General features: G+C 46.1%; 1 pseudogene; it reads right to left on the bottom strand.

The window, feature by feature from the left end:
* Nucleotides 1-86: 86 nt before the first annotated feature.
* Nucleotides 87-20,576, bottom strand: LOC116987008 (annotated as a pseudogene).
* Between the last annotated feature and the right edge of the window lie 1,038 nt (nucleotides 20,577-21,614).

The following is a 21,614-nucleotide window of genomic DNA, read 5'->3' as shown; positions in this document are numbered from 1 at the left end:
TGCAGAGGTTAAATCAATAGTTCGAAGCTGACGAAAGAAACCATGGAATAGGTGACAAAACTTAAGGTGGTGCAAGCTAGGTGTCTTCATTGTAATTCGTGGGTCGAGGGGCGAGGTTCTGGCTCATCGCGTTTTTGCAAAAGACAATGTGAAGTCATCAGACTGACTGGCAGTGGGAACCACGCTTTATTTGACCCGACCACCCCCAACACATTGCTGTCTGGAAGATGGACCCCAACGAATCCACACCGGGCACAGAAATCCACCCTGCACACGTACAACCTGACAAAACCTCGTGATATCATCTACACAGAGATTTGGTTTAACTTCAGGATATGAAAACGTGCACGGTTTTTGTTTCTATCAATGGACAGGACATTTGAAAGCATTAATGGAAACCGTTTGGAAACATTCGGTGAAGAGAAGTAATTGCTTTGAGCAGAGTGTGGTGAATCTATGGCTTTTATTGCCACAGGAGGCTGTGGAGGCCAAGTCAATTCACACCGGAGATGCTGCCTTTCCCGCTGAGCTACTCCAGCAATTTTGTATCCATCCAAATCGATTGATATATTTAAGGCGGATATTTTCATATTCTTGATAAATAAGATGTCAATGGTTATGGGGAGAAGGCAGGTGAATGGGATCGAGAGGGAAGGATAGATCAGCCGTGATTGGGGGCTGATTAGATATGATGGACTGAATGGCTTAATTCTGCACCTATAATTTATGAACATGATGACAATAAAACCTACCTTAGAGCCTCTTGTGAACACCGCGGTTGAGATACTCCAGATCACAAGCAGGAGAAAGAACATCCAGCGCCCCACTTCCCATGAGATGTAACTGGGCAAAGGGCAAGAGATACAGAATCACTGGGAGGAAACGAGACGGTTTATCTTTGAAACATTTACCTGTTATTTGCGTCATAATCTTGGTGAAGTGGAGCGGGGCGAAGCAGCAGAGTCAATGGAGATCAGCTTGGAGAAAGAACGGGTGTTGGACTGGGGGGGGGGGGGGGGGGGGAAGGTGATGGGGGGAGGGTGGGACAACTTATGATCACCAATTACCTACCTCATTGTTGGAGGATGGCTACAAGACTGGGAATGAGAGATTACACGGTTAAATGGATTCGGAGATGACAAAGACATAAATCCTGAGATTGAGCAGTGAATACAGAGTAGATAGACACAACATGCTGGAGAAACACAACGGGAGAGGTTTCAAGGTTAAATGTGTAAGAAAGCGTCAGTTAACTCAGTTCGCTGTATTCGGTCTGATTCAAGACTGTTTTCCCACATTCTGCGCCAGCGAGTTTTTGGTGCATGACCTTTTCAATGGCAAGGTGTTGCCACAAGTGATATCAAGGGGGGTGTCTTAGACCATAATTCATAATTCATTTTCCTATCAGCACCACACCAGAGCAAGTCACAGCAAACCTAAAGTGAATGACTTGGGTTTGGCAACTATATTCATCTCACAGCATGGGGTGAGGTTAGTGATGGAGAAGTCATGGTGAATACTGCAGGGAGCGCTCTCTGAAAAGTAACAAATGGAGGAACTTATTCGTATCATCCAAGCATGTACACAACACAATGAGATGTAAACCTAGTGCAATTCCCCTTCTGACGAGTTAACTAATAACTGGTTTGCAAGTTATATACATATTATTAAAGAATATTTAAGAGATAAATATAAATTTGCTGTCAGGCTTGAAACAATAGACAATTGGTGCAGGAGTAGGCCATTCGGCCCTTTGAACCAGCACCGCCATTTATGATGCTTCGATATTTGGTTTCATTGGATCACAGGCACACAAAGAAACAGAGTATAGAAAGAGGCCATTTGCCTCTTCAGGTCTGTGCCGACTGTCAACTGCATTCACACGGATCCTGTGTAAATCCCATTTTTGTTTTCCCCACTTTCTCATCAACTACGACCACAGTCCAACACCCTCCCTTCCCCGCCCCACCCACTCTTCACATACAACCGCTCTCCTGCACACACGGCAATTTACAACTGACACATCTTTGGGAGCTGGGAGGAAACTGGAGCACTTAAATGAAACCAACACAATTAAAGGCAAAACATACAGACCACACGTAGACATCACCTAATGAACCAATGTCGTGGCGTTGTGAGACTGTGGCTCTACGGGCTGTGCTACTGTGCATTGTGATCAATACTCTCACGGCATTTATTGCCGATGAAAGGAAGGCACAACTTTATCCCAAATAAAGCATTCCCAATCAAAACGCCAGCAATTAGTACATTCGTTTTAAACAGAGCATTTTACCTTGCAGGGTAATTGGATGTTATCGATTTTTCACAAGAATACTCATGACCTATTGGAACAAGGAAATAAATGTCAGTGTCACTGCTTTTCACTTGCAGTTGAATAAGGGAGTCTGGTTGTCCGATGTAAGGAGTTGACAGGCTTAACATACAGGGTAATGCTTCTTCAGTGTGATTTGCAGCAAATGGGAGATGTTATCATGACAAGCAGGAGGCAGATAAAAATGATGGAGAAACTCAGCGGGTGAGGCAGCATCTATGGAGCGAACGAAATAGGCGACGTATCGAGCCGAAACCCTTCTTCAGACTGATATTAGGGTGGGGGCGGGAAACGAAAGGAATAGGTGGAGCCAGAAGGCTGAGGGAGAGGACAAAGTAAGGACTACCTGAAATTAGAGAAGTCAATGTTCATACCTCTGGGGTGCAAACTGCCCAAGCGAAATATGAGGAGCTGCTCCTCCAATTTACGGTGGTGCTCACTCTGGCCATGGAGGACACCCAGGATAGAAAGGTAGGATTGTGAATGGGAGGGGGAGTTGAAGTGCTGAGCCACCGGGCGTGAGCCACCGGGCGATAAGGTTCAGGTTGGTTATTGCTAACCGTGCGGAGATGTTTGGTGAAGCGATCGCCAAGCCTACGCTTGTTCTCGCCAATGTAGAGCAGCTGACATCTAGAGCAGCGGATGCAATAGATGAATTTGGAGAAGGTGCAGGTCAACATGTGCCACACCTGGAAAGACTGCTTGGGTCCTTGAATAGAGTCAATGGTGGAGGTAATGCGACCGGTTGCAAGGGGAAGTTCGGGTAGGAAGGGACGAATTAACCGAGTAGTTATGGAGGAAGCCGTCTATGCGGGAAGCAAACAGGGGAGGAGATGTGAAGATGCGGCAAGTGGTAGGGTCACGTTGGATGTAGCGAAAATGACGGAGGATTATTTGTTGTACGTGAGGGCTGGTAGAGTGGAAGGTGAGGACAAGGGGGACTCTGCCCTTCACGGGGTATAGAAGAGACCCTGGTGAGAGCCTCATCTATGGTAGAAGAGGGGAACCCTCTTTCCCTGAAGAATGAGGATATATCTGATGCCCTGGTGTGGAACACTTCATCCTGAGTGCAGTTGCGTCGTAGACGGAGGGTTTGGGAGTAGGGGATGGAGTTCTTACAGGAAGCAGAGTGGGAAGAAGTGTAGTCCAGGTAGCAAGCAGGAGTGCTGGTAACAACTCTGGCGCCAGGCGTAGACGGCACAGTGGCGCAATAGTAGAGTTGCTGCCTTACAGCGCCAGAGATCCGGGTTCGATTCTGACTACGGATGCTGTCTGCCCTCTCCAAGTGCTCCAGATTCCTCCCGCATTCCAAGGTCGTGCAGGTTTGCAGGGTAATTGAGGTCTGTAAATTGTCTCCATTGAACTAGTGTACTGGTGAATACTGGACGTTGTGTACTCAGTGGGCCGAAGAGCCTGTATCCATAAACTAATCTAAAGGGTGCAATTTGACTTGAGAGGGGTGTTGATTGGTTTGAAACATTACAGTGATGGGGAGGGGCCGGATAGAGGTTTTATATTAGTCCATGCAGGACAGGTGAGGAAGGGGGAACCTACTACAGGTGTGCAAAACTGTGATAGGATCTTTTTGGGAAACTGTGCACGACAGATATGTGTAAAAGTGGAGAACATATGGTTAAGTTAAGGAGCAGAATATTTCAATGGTATCAAGAAAACTTTTTAAACCTAGAAGGGGGAGGAACCTGAATTGCCACAATGGACGAGGTGCTGGTAAATGGGATTAGTATCGATGGTACTGAATGGTCAACATTAACACAGTGGACCAAATCTGATACTTTCGTCAAGGAGTTAACTGTGGCCACATTTACAGATAATTTCTGATCCCTTCCCATATCTGAGTGTCGGCCATGTGGAGATGGTGGTGGGAAAATGATTGTGCTTGGACTGATGTCACTGCATACCTAGTTTAATGCTGTGTAAGTATAACAGGGAGTTCTAGCCAGGAATCTGGCCTACACCAGCACTGGGAAATCTATTTCTGGAGCCCCGCAACCAAGTATTGACAAATGGGCCATAATTCCATCATTTTAATCTTGATAAATTAATTATATAACGTGCATGGATTTCAGGGATTATGAGGAGAAGGCAAAAGGATGGGGTGAAGAGGGGAAGATAGATCAACCATGCTTGAATGGTCTAATACTGCTTCTATCACTTGTGGTGTTATGAACCACCCCACCCCCACTCCCCCTTCTTCTCCCCATTCCCTCCACTACATACCAGTGCCGTTGATTTTCACTAGGAAACTGCAGGGCATGTCACTGCTGGAGGTGGACACGTTGACCATTTCACTGGATTTTGATCCACGTTGATTTGAAGCTGTGCAATAATATTGACGGTGCTGGTGTTTGAAGGATTGACAATGTAGATCCAGGGCATTGTTGTCAGAGATCTTTGAATCCCCAGATGGGGTCTTTTCATACCAGCTGTTGTTAATGGGAAGGGATCCCCGGACTGACTCACAGGACACTGTCACTGAGCCCCCGCGACAGGAGACATTGGCTGGTGACAGAAAACCAAGCACAGGAACAGAGACGGGTTCTGTGGGAAAGGAGCAAACTGTCAGACACTGGGTGAACATCTGAAAATCAAACACTCGCCGATATCCACCATCTCTGTATCTTAGCCAGAGCCGCCAGGTTGGAATCTGACCCATCCATCTACATAGAGTCATAGAGTCATACAGCGTAGAAACAGGCCCTTCGGTCTAACTTGCCCGCACTGACCAACACGCCCAATCTACACTAGTTCCACCTGCCCATGCTTGGTCCTTAACCCTCCAAACTTATCCTATTCATGTACCTGTTCAAATTGTTCTTAAATGTTGCGATAGTACCTGCAATAACTCCTTCCGTCGGCAGTTCGTTTCATATACCTACCAACATTTGTGTAAAAACGTTACTCCCCAGATTCTTGTTACATCATTCCCCCCTCATCTTAAAATAATGTCCTCTGGTTCTCGATTCCCCTACTCTGGGCAAAAGACTCTGTGCATTTACTCGATCTATACCTCGCATGATATTGTGCCTGCCATAAGGTCATCCCTCCTGCGCTCCAAGAAATAAAGACCTAGACGGCTCAACCCGTCCCGGTAGGTCAGGCCGTCAAGTCATTGCAACATCCTTGCAAGTCTTCTCTGCACCCTATCCAACTTGACAGCATATTTCCTAGAACATGGTGGTTAAAACTGACCACAAATCAGACAAATCATCAGACAATCTTGGATCCTCTTTTACATTTCAGGAATTGCCAACAGGAAAAGGGGAGCATCGTTTATGCAACAGTGTTGGATATTCAAAGCAACAAGGAAGTTGCCCATTTGTCTAATGAGAATCAAACTGTGTATGCAGAAGCGCAATTTCGAAGGAAATCGACAGGGACTCTCCAATACAGATCTGGACAATGTCATTTACTCAGATGTTTAAGAAGGAACTGTATTTGCTGGAAAATCGAAGGTAGACAAAAATGCTGGAGAAACTCAGCGGGTGAGGCAGCATCTATGGAGCGAAGGAAATAGGCAACGTTTCGGGCCGAGTCTGAAGAAGGGTTTCGGCCCGAAACATTGCCTACTTCCTTCGCTCCATAGATGCTGCCTCACCCGCTGAGTTTCTCCAGCATTTTTGTCTACCTTCAGCTATTTTTATAAGCAGCAGTCAAATTGCCCGTCAGAAAGCGCCTTCTTCTCACAATCCATTTACCAGATTTATACTTCTCTGTGTCTCTCCATCCTCCCAGCTGCCAGAACTACCATGTCTGCCACTGTACCAGTACACAGCAGCACCATCTCTCTTTGTTTTACAATTCCAGCATCTGCAGTTAATCTTCTTTTAATCTGGAACTCTGCCACAATTCTACAATACCAACATTCAAACACCTCGTTAGTGCAATAGTATCACTATCGCCAACTTTTTAATGTCCTTGTATAAAAAAGTTGATAGTGATACTGTTGCACTAATGATGTGTGTGAATGGCGGTATTGTAGAATTGTGTGTAGGGAGCGAATGGGAAAGTGGAACAACATAGAACTAGTGTGACCGGTGATCGCTAGTCGGTGTGGACTCGGTGGGCCGAAGGATCAGTTTCCATGTTGCATTTATAAACTAGAACTAAACATCCCGGTGACATTTTTCTGCTACATCTCCAAAGCTTCCACATATTTTGTTTTATAAAGGGGCGACCGGAACTGTGCACCAGACTCCCACCTAACAAATGTTTTGTGGGGATGCCAAAGTGGAGACATAAAGTCACTCATTGAGAAACCTACCTTCAGATACTTGGAGATATACTTTAAATGTTGGTTCACCATGTGTAGTAATTCCACATCTGTACCATCCTGTATCTCCAGAGTGAAGATCCTCCACAGTCACAGTAAATATTCCTCGTTCCGGGTTATCTGTGATTGACACTCTTCCGCTCTGTCCATGTTTCCCATTTGTTTCCACTACATGTGTACACTGGCGACTTGTCCCAGAGCACCAGTATTTTGTTTGTGAGCGGTACACTACTGCATAGTGACAATCAATTGCGATCTCTCTTCCCACAACCCCTCTTACTTCGCTCTCCGCCCACAGAGCGCCTGAAACTGAAGGAAAAATATTTCATAAATTGAAGAGCAAAATTAGCCTTTCACAAACTTATACATTATAGTATACATCAATGTGTACAGGGGAGTCCACCCACTCATTTTCTTAACTGTGTTGAATTCCACCTAGATTGCGATGAGAGACAGATATTGTACACCGTCCCTCACCACCTGCACAGGTCGTTCCAAAACGCTTCCCAGCCAATGTGGGTGTGAATGGTGAAGAATGATGCATTGAACACGGAGCCTGTTGCAATTGGAAGGCGCTGTCTAGGGAGTATTGGTGAGTTGCTGCAGTGCATCGTGCAGATGGTGCAAAGTGCTGCTGCTCTGCATCAGCGGGGGAGATTGAGGATGGGGCGTCTAACAAGCGCGATTCTGGTTCATGACAGACCAAGCACAAGTGTTCAGCGAAACTGTGGCCTAGGCCAGTGCTTCTTAAACTGGTGAATTGTTCAACCAAGGGTGAATGAAATTATTTTGGGGTGATTAAATTTTTTGCTCATGTGACTAAATAAATTATATAAAAAATTATACACAAGAGGGAATAAGACGAAAATTACCAAAAATAAACCTAAGAAAATTTAGTCGAGGGTGAATGAAATTTTGTGATAAAGACTCAAGGGTGAATGAAACTGAAATAGTTTAAGATGCACTGGCCTTGGCTGTGCTTGGTCTCGCTGTTGTAAACCATTCACACTCTATTCTGGACTTCCAATCTGAGCGTCTCCACACCTACCGGGGGTTTCATTTCAAAATTATTTTTGACAAAGGTAAAAGTTATACTTGATGGAATGACGACCAAGTAGATTTCACTTTAATTTTGTGAGATTACTGGAGTTCATGTGATTCACACAAATTAACAGAGTGAAAAATATGAACATGATGATGAAATTGTACATCCTTGGTTTTAAATGATGATGGATCCAAACAGAATGCATTTGGTGCTTTCTCTGTCTCAAAGTGAATGTGAGATCTTAAGCGGCAGTCAGAAAATCATTTTAGGCAGAAATTTGGTGTAGTGCACTCAACCCGTTGTGATGAGTGCAGGTCTTTCTCTCCTTTCGAAGCTCAACACCTCCCAGGTGAAAGTAACAGGCAATTATTTGCCAGTCCCCCAAACAAACTCTCGCATTTTACGCCATGAGCTCACGGTGGCTGCAATGATGCCGTCTGCAAATACCTAGAAACCCACGAACATCACCACAAGGTGAAAAGCAGCAGCTACAAGAACACAAGAGGAATTGTGAAACAGTATTCCCACGGGAAAATAACACTCACCTGTATTGTTCATTTCTGTCACATAACTGCACGTTGCTGCTCCTTTGAAGACTTTCACGTTGAGTATTTCACTGGATTCCCCCCCCCCCCCATGATTATTAGAGGCTCTGCAGTAATATTGACGGTGTTGACCTCCGAGGATTTCACAACTCAGATCCAGTTGATTGTCGTACAAGATCGTTGACCACCGATACTCGTTCTTCTCACACTATGTGTAATGGATGGGAAGGGATCCACGGACAGACTCACAGGACACTGACACTGAGCCTCCGAGACGTCAGGCATTTGCTGGTGACAGATATCTGAGCACAGGAGCAGACACGGGTTCAGTGGGAATGGAGCAAACATTCAGTCACCTGTATGAACAGTTAAAAAACAAACACATGCTGAATCTCAGCAGCCCTTTATCTCAGCCCGAACCGTCCGGTTGATATCTGACCGGCTCATCTACATCTCTGTGAGTATGCGAAGCCCAGAAACTGAAGAAGGTTAGAGTTATAGAGAACCGAAAGATGCCCATCACAACAGCTCGTTCATGCCGACCAACATGTCTTTCTCGGCCATTTCCATATGTCCACGTGTCTCCTTTATCACTCGCAATGATCCCAAAATCTACGCAACTGTCCTAAAATGTATTTTAAATGCTGTTATTCTGACTGCCTCAACTACTTCCTCTGGCAGCAGGTTCCATATAAATATCACCCAATGTGTGGAAAATGTTGTCCCTCAGAAGAGAAGTTGGGATGTTATATTTCAGTTGTACGTATGTTGTTGAGGTCGAACTTGTGCGAATTGTGTTCTGCTTCAGCCACTCACCTGTACAAAACATGACACTACGGTAAATTACACCTTACTATTCTCCCCTCTTTAAATAGTTCCCATTACCTGTGTCCTCCACTTTCTCATCCCACACATCGTGGGAAAATGAACATGCTTCTCGTGATTGATACATTTCTATAAGTTCCTCGCTCAATCATTTCCACACCAAGGAATTAAGTCTGAGTTTGTCCAATCGCTCCCTGCGTCAATCACATCCTGTCCAGGCAGCGTCGTCCTAAAACCTTTCTGCACGCTGCCCACCTCAACGGCACTTTTCTTGGAGCTGAGGGACTTAAGCTGAACACAATTCCCAAAGTGTGGACTCAACATCTGCACGTCTGAAGCATATTATCTCAAATTATCTTCTGAATGTTCTCACTGATGAAGACCAGCGTGCCAAAAACCCTTTTAAATGCCTTAGAATTTAATGGCGAAAACTAATTAAGATCCCTTTAAGATAGACACAAAATGTTGGAGTAACTCATCGGAGCAGGCAGCATCTCTCGAGAGAAGGAATGGGTGACGTTTCGGGTCGAGACCTTTCTTCAGCCTGAGAGTCGTGGGACAGGGAGAGAGAGAACTGGAAGGGTAAGATGTGAAAACAAGTGATCAAAGGTGACAAAGTTAAAGGAAAATGTAGGATGACTCATTGTCGACTGAAGGGAAGCTGACAACGAGGCATACAATCAGTAAAATATAATCAGGAGGACAGTGAATCTAATTGGAGAACTAGGATGGGGGCGGGATGGACAGGAGTAAAGCAAGGGTTACTTGAAGTTCATTGTTTTATCCATAATGACAAGGCCAGCACTTGAGCTGCTTTAAATACCTGGGAGTCCACATCACAGAGGATCTGACATGGACATCACACACTGCCGGACTGGTGAGTAAGGCAAGGCAGCGCCTTTCCCACCTCAGACAGCTGAGGAAATTCAGAGTCTCTCTGAGGATCCTTGAGTGCTTCTACTCTGGGGCTATAGAAACATCTTGTCCGGCAAATCACAATCAGGTTTAGGGAACAGCTCTGCCCTGGACAGGAAAGCTCTGTAGAGAGTAGTGCGATTTGGCCGAACGTACTATGGGAACTACACTCGCCCCCCTGCAGGACCTATACACCAGGAGGTGCAGATCCAGATCCAGCAACATTATGGGGGACCTATACCACCCCAACAACGGACTGTTCCAGCTGCTACGGTCAGGCAAACGCCTCCGCTGTCATGTGAAAACAGAGAGGATGAGACGGAGTTTCTTCCTACAGACCATCAGGACTTTAAACTCTTATCTCACCAGGGACTAATTTACTGTTGTGTTGTGGCTTTTAAAAATATATCTCTTCTCACATGTAAATACTGATTCTGTTCTATTCTGTTCTTCAGTTTGTACACAACCCGCAGGCATTGACACTTTCATTTCACTGCACATCTTGTATGTGTATGTGACATAAATTTGACTTGTCTTGTATCCTGTCGCTCAAAACACTGGGTTGTAAGCTGCCCAAGCGAAATATGAGGTGCTCTTGCTTTGACCTCACTCTGACAGTGGAGGAGTTCCAGGACAGAAAGGTCAGTTTGGGAATGAGAGGGGGTATTAAAGTGTTTAGCAATCGGGACGTAGCGTAAGGCTGAGGCAGAGTGAGCGGATTTGATCAGCGAAACGATCGCCGAGTCTGCGCCTGGTCTCGCCGATATATAGGAGTTCACACCTGGAACAGCGGATGTAGTTCATGAGGTTGGAGGAGATGCAAGTGAACCTCTGCCTCCGTCTACTCCTTGGACGGAGTAGACAGAGAAGGTATAGGGACAGGTGTTGCATCTCCTGCAGTTGTAGGGGAAGGTACCTGGGGAGGGGGTCGTTTGGGTGAGAAAGGCCGAGTTGACCTAGGAGTTGCGGAGTGAACATCTCTTCGGAAAGCAGAAAGCGGTGGAGATGGAAAGTTTTGGCTAGTTGTGGGATCCCGTTGGAGGTGGCGAAAATGCGGGAGGATTATATGCTGTGTGCGACGGCTGATGGGGCCAAAGATGATGTTATTCTGCTTCCCTCCGGGGAAATGTCGGGGTGGAGAGGCTGGCTGGCTGTCGGGCGGTGGGTGGACAGTGGCTGCTGGGGGTGGGGGCGCATTGACGGGGCAGATGGAGAGAGAAAGACCGCTGGGTGGGGAGGGAGTGACTGATCCCTGAGGTGGGGGCGGGGAGCGGGTTGGCCTGCCCCGGGAGGACAGAACGCAGTATATTGAGCTCTGGGGACTGAATCCATGTTTATGATTCTCTACGTATTCAGACCGCGAACACTCGCACTGATCTTTCGGACTATTAGTTTGAGTCGGAATGCAAACCTCTGACAGGGTGACATTTCATACAGTTCAGAGGCAGGGAAATGTGTTGAGCATCCCACTTGAAGTGGGTGGCCGCTCAGTGGGACAGAGCTCACACTGGGTGAGAGCAACATGAGTGGGGTTTCCCGACCCCCGCCCGCTCCCCGCAGGTCTCTGCACCGCTGCGGATCCTCGGGATATCGGTGCTGCCCTGACCCTTCCCGGAGAAAACATGGATCAGGCATTTCAGTGGAGACGTCAAGTCAATCGCTGCGAAACGTACCGTCAGATATTCGGAGATGTACGTCAAACATTGGATGGTCGCCAGATGTTCTAATTCCACATCTGTACCATCCTGTATCTCCAGAGTGAAGATCCTCCACAGTCACAATAAATATTCCTAGTGCCGGTATATCTGTGATTGACACGCTTCCACTCCGTCCGTGTTGCCCATTTGTTTCCACTATAATTGTACACCGGCTACTACTCCAGCCGCACCAGTATTTTGTGTGTGAGTGGCACCATTGTTCATAGTGACAATCGATTGTGATCGCTCTTCCCACAACTCCTCTTACATAGAAACATAGAAACATAGAAATTAGGTGCAGGAGTAGGCCATTCGGCCCTTCGAGCCTGCACCCCCATTCAACATGATCATGGCTGATCATCCAACTCAGTATCCCGTACCTGCCTTCTCTCCATACCCTCTGATCCCCTTAGCCACAAGGGCCACATCTAACTCCCTCTTAAATATAGCCAATGAACTGGCCTCGACTACCCTCTGTGGCAGAGAGTTCCAGAGATTCACCACTCTCTGTGTGAAAAAAGTTCTTCTCATCTCGGTTTTAAAGGATTTCCCCCTTATCCTTAAGCTGTGACCCCTTGTCCTGGACTTACCCAACATCGGGAGCAATCTTCCTGCATCTAGCCTGTCCAACCCCTTAAGAATTTTATAAGTTTCTATAAGATCCCCTCTCAATCTCCTAAATTCCAGAGAGTATAAACCAAGTCTACCCAGTCTTTCTTCATAAGACAGTCCTGACATCCCAGGAATCAGTCTGGTGAACCTTCTCTGTTCTATGGCAATAATGTCCTTCCTCAGATTTGGATACCAAAACTGTACGCAATACTCCAGGTGTGGTCTCACCAAGACCATGTACAACTGCAGTAGAATCTCCCTGCTCCTATACTCAAATCCTTTTGCTATGAAAGCTAACATACCATTCGCTTTCTTCACTGCCTGCTGCACCTGCATGCCTACTTTCAATGACTGGTGTACCATGACACCCAGGTCTCGCTGCATCTCCCCTTTTCCTAGTCGGCCACCATTTAGATAATAGTCTGCTTTCCTGTTTTTGCCACCAAAATGGATAACCTCACATTTATCCACATTATACTGCATCTGCCAAACATTTGCCCACTCACCCAGCCTATCCAAGTCACCTTGCAGTCTCCTAGCATCCTCCTCACAGCTAACACTGCCCCCCAGCTTAGTGTCATCCGCAAACTTGGAGATATTGCCTTCAATTCCCTCATCCAGATCATTAATATATATTGTAAATAGCTGGGGTCCCAGCACTGAGCCTTGCGGTACCCCACTAGTCACTGCCTGCCATTGTGAAAAGGACCCGTTTACTCCTACTCTTTGCTTCCTGTTTGCCAGCCAGTTCTCTATCCACATCAATACTGAACCCCCAATTAATTCTAAAAGAGCAGGCAGGTTTGCCACTGCTACACGGGTGGTTTTAAACTGAATAAGGGGGTGGGGTGTCGAATTGGCTAGTGGAGGATGGAGTTAAAGGGAAAGGGTTTCTTAAATGTGTGAGCGTAGAGACAGAGGGGTGTAAAATGAGGGTAGAAGCAATAGGTAGCAAGGTGAAAAGTAAAAGTGGCAGGCCGGAAAATCCAGGGCAAAAATCAAAAAGGGCCACTTTTCAACAAAATTGTATAAGGGGTAAGAGTGTTGTAAAAACAAGCCTGAAGGCTTTGTGTCTCAATGCAAGGAGCATTCGTAATAAGGTGGATGAGTTGAATGTGCAGATAGCTATTAATGACTATGATATAGTTGGGATCACGGAGGCATGGCTCCAGGGTGACCAAGGCTGGGAGCTGAACATCCAGGGATATTCAATATTCAGGAGGGATAGAGAGAAAGGAAAAGGAGGTGGGGTAGCGTTGCTGATTAGAGAGGAGATTAATGCAATGGAAAGGAAGGACATTAGTTTGCAGGATGTGGAATCGGTATGGGTAGAGCTGCGAAACACTAAGGGGCAGAAAACGCTGGTGGGTGTTGTGTACAGGCCACCTAACAGTAGTAGTGAAGTTGGAGATGGTATCAAACAGGAAATTAGAAATGCGTGCGACAAAGGCAAAACCGTTATAATGGGTGACTTCAATCTACATATAGATTGGGTGAATCAAATTGGCAGGGGTGCTGAGGAAGAGGATTTTTTGGAATGTATGCGGGATAGTTATCTAAATCAACATGTAGAGGAACCAACGAGAGAGCAGGCTATTTTAGACTGGGTATTGAGTAATGAGGAAGGGTTAGTTAGCAGTCTTGTTGTACGTGCCCCCTTGGGCAAGAGTGACAATAATATGGTTGAGTTGTTCATTAGGATGGAGAGTGACATTGTTAATTCAGAAACAATGGTTCTGAACTTAAAGAAAGGTAACTTTGAGGGTATGAGACGTGAATTGGCCAAGATTGACTGGCAATTAATTCTAAAAGGGTTGACGGTGGATATGCAATGGAAGACATTTAAAGACTGCATGGATGAACTACAAAAATTGTTCATCCCAGTTTGGCAAAAGAATAAATCAGGGAAGGTAGTGCATCCGTGGATAACAAGGGAAATCAGGGATAGTATCAAAGCGAAGGATGATGCGTACAAATTAGCCAGAAAAAGCAGCATACCGGAGGACTGGGAGAAATTCAGAGACCAGCAGAGGAGGACAAAGGGCTTAATTAGGAAAGGAAAAATAGATTATGAAAGAAAACTGGCAGGGAACATAAAAACTGACTGCAAAAGTTTTTATAGATATGTGAAAAGAAAGAGATTAGTTAAAACAAATGTAGGTCCCTTGCAGTCAGAAACGGGTGAGTTGATCATGGGGAACAAGGATATGGCGGACCAATTGAATAACTACTTTGGTTCCGTCTTCACTAAGGAAGACATAAATAATCTGCCGGAAATAGCAGGGGACCGCGGGTCAAAGGAGTTGGAGGAATTGAGTGAAATCCAGGTTAGCCGGGAAGTGGTGTTGGGTAAATTAAATGGATTAAAGGCCGATAAATCCCCAGGGCCAGATAGGCTGCATCCCAGAGTACTTAAGGAAGTAGCTCCAGAAATAGTGGATGCATTAGTAGTAATCTTTCAAAACTCTTTAGATTCTGGAGTAGTTCCTGAGGATTGGCGGGTAGCAAACGTAACCTCACTTTTTAAGAAGGGAGGGAGAGAGAAAACGGGGAATTACAGACCAGTTAGTCTAACATCGGTAGTGGGGAAACTGCTAGAGTCAGTTATTAAAGATGGGATAGCAGCACATTTGAAAAGTGGTGAAATCATTGGACAAAGTCAGCATGGATTTACAAAAGGTAAATCATGTCTGACGAATCTTATAGAATTTTTCGAGGATGTAACTAGTAGCGTGGATAGGGGAGAACCAGTGGATGTGGTGTATCTGGACTTCCAGAAGGCTTTCGACAAGGTCCCACATAAGAGATTAGTTTACAAACTTAAAGCACACGGCATTGGGGGTTCAGTATTGATGTGGATAGAGAACTGGCTGGCAAACAGGAAGCAAAGAGTAGGAGTAAACGGGTCCTTTTCACAATGGCAGGCAGTGACTAGTGGGGTACCGCAAGGCTCAGTGCTGGGACCCCAGCTATTTACAATATATATTAATGATCTGGATGAGGGAATTGAAGGCAATATCTCCAAGTTTGCGGATGACACGAAGCTGGGGGGCAGTGTTAGCTGTGAGGAGGATGCTAGGAGACTGCAAGGTGACTTGGATAGGCTGGGTGAGTGGGCAAATGTTTGGCAGATGCAGTATAATGTGGATAAATGTGAGGTTATCCATGTTGGTGGCAAAAACAGGAAAGCAGACTATTATCTAAATGGTGGCCGACTAGGAAAAGGGGAGATGCAGCGAGACCTGGGTGTCATGGTACACCAGTCATTGAAAGTGGGCATGCAGGTGCAGCAGGCAGTGAAGAAAGCGAATGGTTTGTTAGCTTTCATAGCAAAATGATTTGAGTATAGGAGCAGGGAGGTTCTACTGCAGTTGTACAGGGTCTTGGTGAGACCACACCTGGAGTATTGCGTACAGTTTTGGTCTCCAAATCTGAGGAAGGACATTATTGCCATAGAGGGAGTGCAGAGAAGGTTCACCAGACTGATTCCTGGGATGTCAGGACTGTCTTATGAAGAAAGACTGGATAGACTTGGTTTATACTCTCTAGAATTTAGGAGATTGAGAGGGGATCTTATAGAAACTTACAAAATTCTTAAGGGGTTGGACAGGCTAGATGCAGGAAGATTGCTCCCGATGTTGGGGAAGTCCAGGACAAGGGGTCACAGCTTAAGGATAAGGGGGAAATCCTTTAAAACCGAGATGAGAAGAACTTTTTTCACACAGAGAGTGGTGAATCTCTGGAACTCCCTGCCACAGAGGGTAGTCGAGGCCAGTTCATTGGCTATATTTAAGAGGGAGTTAGATGTGGCCCTTGTGGCTAAGGGGATCAGAGGGTATGGAGAGAAGGCAGGTACGGGATACTGAGTTGGATGATCAGCCATGATCATATTGAATGGCGGTGCAGGCTCGAAGGGCCGAATGGCCTACTCCTGCACCTAATTTCTATGTTTCTATGTTTCTATGTTTCTATGCCGTGTGCTTTAAGTTTGTATACTAATCTCTTATGTGGGACCTTGTCGAAAGCCTTCTGGAAGTCCAGATACACCACATCCACTGCTTCTCCCCTATCCACGCTACTAGTTACATCCTCGAAAAATTCTATAAGATTCGTCAGACATGATTTACCTTTTGAAAATCCATGCTGACTTTGTCCAATGATTTCACCACTTTCCACATGTGCTGCTATCCCATCTTTAATAACTGACTCTAGCAGTTTCCCCACTACCGATGTTAGACTAACTGGCCTGTAATTCCCCGTTTTCTCTCTCCCTCCCTTCTTAAAAAGTGGGATTACGTTTGCTACCCGCCAATCCTCAGGAACTGCTCCAGACTCTAAAGAGTTTTGAAAGATTATTACTAATGCATCCACTATTTCTGGAGCTACTTCCTTATGTACTCTGGGATGCAGCCTATCTGGCCCTGGGGATTTATCGGCCTTTAATCCATTCAATTTACCCAACACCACTTCCCGGCTAACCTGGATTTCACTCAATTCCTCTAACTCCTTTGACCCGCGGTCCCCTGCTCTTTCCGGCAGATTATTTATGTCTTCCTTAGTGAAGACGGAACCAAAGTAGTTATTCAATTGGTCCGCCATATCCTTGTTCCCCATGATCAACTCACCTGTTTCTGACTGCAAGGGGCGTACATTTGTTTTAACTAATCTCTTTCTTTTCACATATCTGTAAAAACTTTTGCAGTCAGTTTTTATGTTCCCTGCCAGTTTTCTTTCATAATCTATTTTCCCTTTCCTAATTAAGCCCTTTGTCCTCCTCTGCTGGTCTCTGAATTTCTCCCAGTCCTCCGGTATGCTGCTTTTTCTGGCTAATTTGTACGCATCATCCTTCGCTTTGATACTATTCCTGATTTCCCTTGTTATCCACGGATGCACTACCTTCCCTGATTTATTCTTTTGCCAAACTGGGATGAACAATTTTTGTAGTTCATCCATGCAGTCTTTAAATGTCTTCCATTGCATATCCACCGTCAACCCTTTTAGAATTAATTGCCAGTCAATCTTGGCCAATTCACGTCTCATACCCTCAAAGTTACCTTTCTTTAAGTTCAGAACCATTGTTTCTGAATTAACAATGTCACTCTCCATCCTAATGAAGAACTCAACCATATTATGGTCACTCTTGCCCAAGGGGCACGTACAACAAGACTGCTAACTAACCCTTCCTCGTTACTCAATACCCAGTCAAAAATAGCCTGCTCTCTCGTTGGTTCCTCTACATGTTGATTTAGATAACTATCCCGCATACATTCCAAGAAATCCTCTTCCTCAGCACCCCTGCCAATTTGATTCACCCAATCTATATGTAGATTGAAGTCACCCAATATAACGGGTTTGCCTTTGTCGCACGCATTTCTAATTTCCTGTTTGATACCATCTCCAACTTCACTACTACTGTTAGGTAGCCTGTACACAACACCCACCAGCGTTTTCTGCCCCTTAGTGTTTCGCAGCTCTACCCATACCGATTTCACATCCTCCAAAGTAATGTCCTTCTTTTCCATTGCGTTAATCTCCTCTATAACCAGCAACGCTACCCCACCTCCTTTTCCTTTCTCTCTATCCCTCCTGAATATTGAATATCCCTGGATGTTCAGCTCCCAGCCTTGGTCACCCTGGAGCCATGTCTCCGTGATCCCAACTAGATCATAGTCATTAATAGCTATCTGCACATTCAACTCATCCACCTTATTACGAATGCTCCTTGCATTGAGACACAAAGCCTTCAGACTTGTTTTTACAACACTCTGACCCCTTATACAATTATGTTGAAAAGTGGCCCTTTTTGATTTTTGCCCTGGTTTTGTATGCCTGCCACTTTTACTTTTCACCTTGCTACCTATTGCTTCTACCCTCATTTTACACCCCTCTGTCTCTACGCTCACACATTTAAGAAACTCTTTCCCTTTAACTCCATCCTCCACTATCCCATTCGACACCCCACCCCCCTTATTTAGTTTAAAACCACCCGTGTAGCAGTGGCAACCCTGCCTGCCAGAATGCTGGTCCCACACCTGTTAAGATGCAATCCGTCCCTTTTGTACATTTCCCCCTTACCCCAAAACAGATCCCAGTGATCTAAGAATCTAAATCCCTGCCCCGTGCACCAGTTCCTCAGCCACACGTTCAGGTCCCGTATCTCCCTGTTCCTGCTCTCGCCAGCACGAGGAACTGGAAGCAAACCGGAGATAACAACCCTGGAGGTCCTGCTTTTCAGCATTTTTCCGAGCTCTCTAAAGTCACGCTGCAGAATATTCATCCCCTTCTTTCCGACATCGTTTGTGCCGACATGCACTACCACTTCCGGATGTTCACCTTCGCCCTTGAGGATTTTCTGCACTCTGTCCGTGACATCTTGGATCCTGGCACCAGAAAGGCAGCACACCATCCTCGCATCCCGTCTGTTGCCGCAGAAACCCCTGTCCGTACCTCTCACAATGGAGTCTCCCATTACAATGGCGTTGCCTGCCTTAGGCCTTTTTGGTTTTGGCTCAACAGCCCTATTCGCATCACAAGCCAGTCCGCCGCCCAGTGTAAACACCTCTTCTGTCCCGACAGCTTCTAAGTGGGTGAACCTGTTCACAAGAGGTACAACACCCCGGGAAGTTGGCATTTCATGCTTCCCTCCCGTTCTCACTGTCTCCCACCTTCTCTCTTCCAGTACCTTAGGTTTAACAATCGTACTGTAGGACTTGTCGAGGAACGACTCCGTTTCTCGGACGAACCGGAGGTCATCCACTTGCTTCTCAAGTTCCCCAACACGCCCCTTCAGGAGCTCTATCTGGATGCACTTCTCGCATTTGTCGCAGCCAGAGGCACCAGCGGTGTCCTTGACCTCCCACATACTGCAAGCACCACACTGAATCAGCTTGCCTGACATCTCCTTCTTTCGTCTCTACCTCTCAAGCGTATTGCGTGGTCTCCTCTCCTCAGCCTCCTCGCCGAAGACTAGAGCCAAAGACTCACATTTTTCTCACAGGGCACTACCCTCGCAAGGCCGCTCACTCACTGCCGCTCGCTAAGAGCCGTCTTGCTTAAATTGACTGATAAATTGCCTGATTTACCAATTTACAAACCAAATTCCTCAGTTTTCAACTGTTTTCCTCGGCACTGACTCACTTCTCTCCTCCCACTTGGGCTCCCTCTCTCCCCGCAATGCACCTGAAACTGAGGGGAGAAACTTTCAGATGGAGAGCAGATGAACTGTTAATGGAAATAGATACATTTTGAAGATTACATGAAAGAAAACTTAAATAGGTCCATGATGTGTCATATTGCTTCATGGCCAATGTCTCCGGTCTGAATGCAGACAGTGCTATTATTGTACTAGTTGTGTCAGTGTTCTGTCCCCGGGTCAGTACAATTAGGGTTCACTTCCCACTCCAGATCCCCGAACAGAAACTGGGCTGGGATCGCAGTGCGGTACTGAGGGAGCGCGGCAGTGTTGCAGGAGCTGCCTTTAAACAATCCCAGGCGGTGCCCGGCCTCTCACCCTACAGAAAACCCCACTGTGCTATTTCATTGGCGGTGCCGCCGGCTGCGCTGCCAACATTCATCTCTCAACCGACACTAGGCCGGTTCCGTGTTTAGACATTCACCGCCTTTACATAGGCCTGACTGAGGAGAGAGGACGGACGAGTGACAATAAAGCGGATCCCTTAATGGAGAGCGTTACTAGCGTGAAAACGCACACCGCTTGATTCGGGGACAGTTTCCTCCCAGCTATTATGAGGCGTCTGAATCATCCAACCAGAAACAGAGAGTAGTGCTGAACTCCCATCTACCTCTCTGATGACCCTCGGACTACCCTTGATCGGACTTTGCTGACTTTATCTTACACTAAACTTCATGTCCTTTCTATGCACAGTATGAGAATCGATTGTGATCATGGATTGTCTTTCTGCTGGCTGGTTAGCGCGCAACAAAAATGCTTTTCACTGTACCTCGGTCCACGTGCCAATAAACTAAACTGAATTGGGAGCCAAATGTCCCGCTGCTCATCAGGGACAATTTATATTCTCAATTTAAACTATCATCATGATGCAGTTAGACCACGTGTCAACAGTTGTTAAACACGAAAATAGTCTCGATATTCAAATGTGATTTCAGATCCATCACCACAATGCACTGAGTTTCATTTCCCCCATTACATGTCTACACACACTTAACCATCTCAGCTGTGGAAAGGGTGCACGGGACCCCAACTAACATTGGTCATTGGAATATCAACATCTGGCTTTCACTCACCGGGCAGCGAGGAGATGAGAAGAACGGGAATCCACATTGTTTTATCCATAGCAATGAGGAAGAAGGGAACAGGACGTCAGATCCTGCACCACAGCGAGCCAGTAGCAGCTCGACACGTTACAGTGTGAAAGGCTCAGGGTTATATTTAACAAATGGTTGGGACAGATGATCACAGAGTCATACAGCGGGACACAGGCCCTTCTCCCCAACGCGTGAGACCAATGTGCTCATGTAAGTTAGTCAAATTTGCCCACGCTCGATCCATATCTCCCCGAACCTTCCCTATCCATGGAGCTATACACGTTTGTATTTCAGCTACTTCAGCCACTTCGTCAAGTGTGATGTATCTGTAAAGATGGAGCTGCGGTTATCTCTGTACGCAGAGACTGTTAACACTGAACAGTGGTGGAAATAATGACACACAAAAAAAAATGCAGGAGCAACACTGCGGGCCAGGCAGCACCTCGGGAGAAAGTCGATAGGTGACCTTTTAGGTCGGGACCCCTCATGTAAACAATGAGACGTTGGATAAAATATGACATTTAGAAGAGTAGAAACGTCTAAGATGTGTACACTTCCGGATCATTCCCTCTTGATGATTCGGTAAGTGGAGCGGCAGATCAAAAATATTGTCACAGTCTGCCCTCCCCTCATTCTTATCCACTTCACCTCCCAGTACTTTTCCACCGGTCCCTCCTTCTCCTCACCTGCCTGCCTGCCACTCCCCTCTCATCAGCCCAACTCTCCTCACCTGTTGCACTCAGTTGCCTCTGACCACCAATTAACCCGGTATATAGACTCTCCTCACCGTTCACAAAGTGCCAGATTGTTCTCAGCATCCATGCAAGACTCTCTAGCGATTTCCCGACTGCCTACACGGATTGGAACCTGCCTGCCCCTCTTCGGAACCCTCGCTCAACCCTGAGCCTCTGTGTGAGTACGGTGTACCCATTCCTGTGTTACTACTCTGTGTTACAGTATCGTAATAAAGTTCATTACCAACTATACCTGCCTGATTCTGTGCTGCTATTGGGTCCAAGCTATACCCGTTACAGTACAATCTGGCCAACAATGGACTCAGCGCACA

Source organism: Amblyraja radiata, chromosome 24 (genome assembly GCF_010909765.2).
Source record: "Amblyraja radiata isolate CabotCenter1 chromosome 24, sAmbRad1.1.pri, whole genome shotgun sequence".
NCBI classification, from domain to species: domain Eukaryota; kingdom Metazoa; phylum Chordata; class Chondrichthyes; order Rajiformes; family Rajidae; genus Amblyraja; species Amblyraja radiata.
Note: the sequence above shows the minus strand (reverse complement) of the source record. Positions and strands in the feature narration are given on the sequence as shown.